The sequence below is a fragment of the Myotis lucifugus genome, unplaced genomic scaffold, assembly GCF_000147115.1.
Source record: "Myotis lucifugus unplaced genomic scaffold, Myoluc2.0 scaffold_3, whole genome shotgun sequence".
NCBI lineage: Eukaryota > Metazoa > Chordata > Mammalia > Chiroptera > Vespertilionidae > Myotis > Myotis lucifugus.
Window position 1 is genome coordinate 28727903 of NW_005871051.1, and position 1877 is coordinate 28729779.

Below are 1877 nucleotides of genomic sequence, written 5' to 3' on the forward strand. Positions count from 1 at the left end.
TCCCCGAGCACAGTCACCTGCCCCAGCTCAGCCCCTGCCTGCTCCCAGCACTGCACTCCCCTGAGAGTGAGCAGGTCATCAGGAAGAGAAACACTATGGAGACATGGGCTCATGGGCAATTGACAACAAGGGAGACCTTATAAACGATGCACACTGAGGCTACAGAACCCACAACCTCTGTGTGCTCAGCGACATTTGTTCTAAGAACAAACGTGATCTGATTCCTTCAGGCCAGAATTCAGGTGAACAATTTGCTGTTAAAAAAAGAGACCTCTCTTATGGCTGAGTCGTATTCAGTTGTGTATATGTACCACATCTTCTTTATCCAGTCCTCTATCACGGGCACTTTGTCTGTTTCCATGTCTTGGCCACCATGAATAATGCTGCAATGAACATAGGGATGCATATATCTTTGCGTATAAATGATTTAGAGTTTTTCGTGTATACACCAGGAGAGGAATTTTTGGGTCATATGGTAGCTGTATTCTTAACATGGTGTTATATATAGACTTTGTAACTTAGAAATCCACACGTGAAACCTATATGTTCATGTTGACCAATGTCACCCCAATAAAATTTAATTTAAAATAACCATTACAATGTAAAAAAAAAAAAAAAAAAGGAAGGAGACCTCGTGGCCTTCCTTTGAACAATGCACACCTGTCCTCCCAATTGCCGCCCCTATAGAAATCCCCTACGAGACAAGCATCTGTACACCTTTCCATAAAAATGTCGGAGTGCCAGAAATTTTTATGCAGAACAACTTTGGCCTCTCCTCAGAGGCAGGTGTGACCAGAGCCAACCTGTCTGGAGTGGCTTTTTACGTGGGAGTCCTCAGTAGTGTCAACAAGCATAACGATGTTATGTTACTGGGCTCCGCCCCTGGGAACCAGCGCACATCTTTATGGAGGGACCGAGTTTACCTTCCTTGTCCCTTCATAGCTTGGATTAAAAATTGCCCAGAGTTCAAATATTTAATGTTCTTCCTTATTTCCCATTCCTGGAATGTCTCGTTGTGGCACGGCTTGTGGCCAATGTGTGGTGTTCCTCCCTCGCCAGGTACTGGGCAAGGTCTCACTTTGGGGCTACTTCAGCCTGAACACGCACCCGTGACCTCTGCACCTTTGGGGCGGCTTCCTAGGGTGTTCTGTATTGCATTATTTTCCTTTCTGGGTCGCAGCAAGCGATTTAGTTTTTATCATATGATGAATTTTCTACACATTTCACAGCACATGGTCTGATTTGTTCTATGATTGTGGGGTGCTGGCAGCTCAGAGGCAGCGGGCCAGGGACAAAAGAAGAATCATTCTACAGAATGTCCTGCGCTGTAGGTGCCAACTGGTGGCCTTTCAAAAATGAAGCTCAGACAGGTCAGCTCTGAGTTTCTGGATTGCCTCTTTCCTTCTTGCTTCATTTTCTTTCCTCAACTCCTGTCTCCTCCTTCCCTGGGCGCTGATACGTTCAGTCTTCAGCAACTCATGGAAGGCAAGCTGGGGATTTTCCATCCTGTTCATATATCCTCTGTGAAGAGCTCTGTTTTATGGGAAGAGGGCTTATATCTCTGACATCTGTCCTTCCTTCCCTAAAAAATAAATTATAATAATTAAATCTTTAGAAAGTTAACCAATGGGTCTGAAATTCTCTCAGAGTATGGTAGCCAAACCGTGGGCTTGATGGGTCACTCTGGCCATCCAATGTCATGTGTGATTCTTACAAAACCACTGCCAGCCCCGCGGCAGCCCACCTGCCCTCTCATACGTGTGCATGAAGGTGACCCGATGAGTTTAGTTCTCTGAATCTGCCATGGGGACCCCATGAGGGTTTGGGTAGGGAACTGTTTTACTCTGAAGGGCCCTATTAAACATTCATGGTGCTTC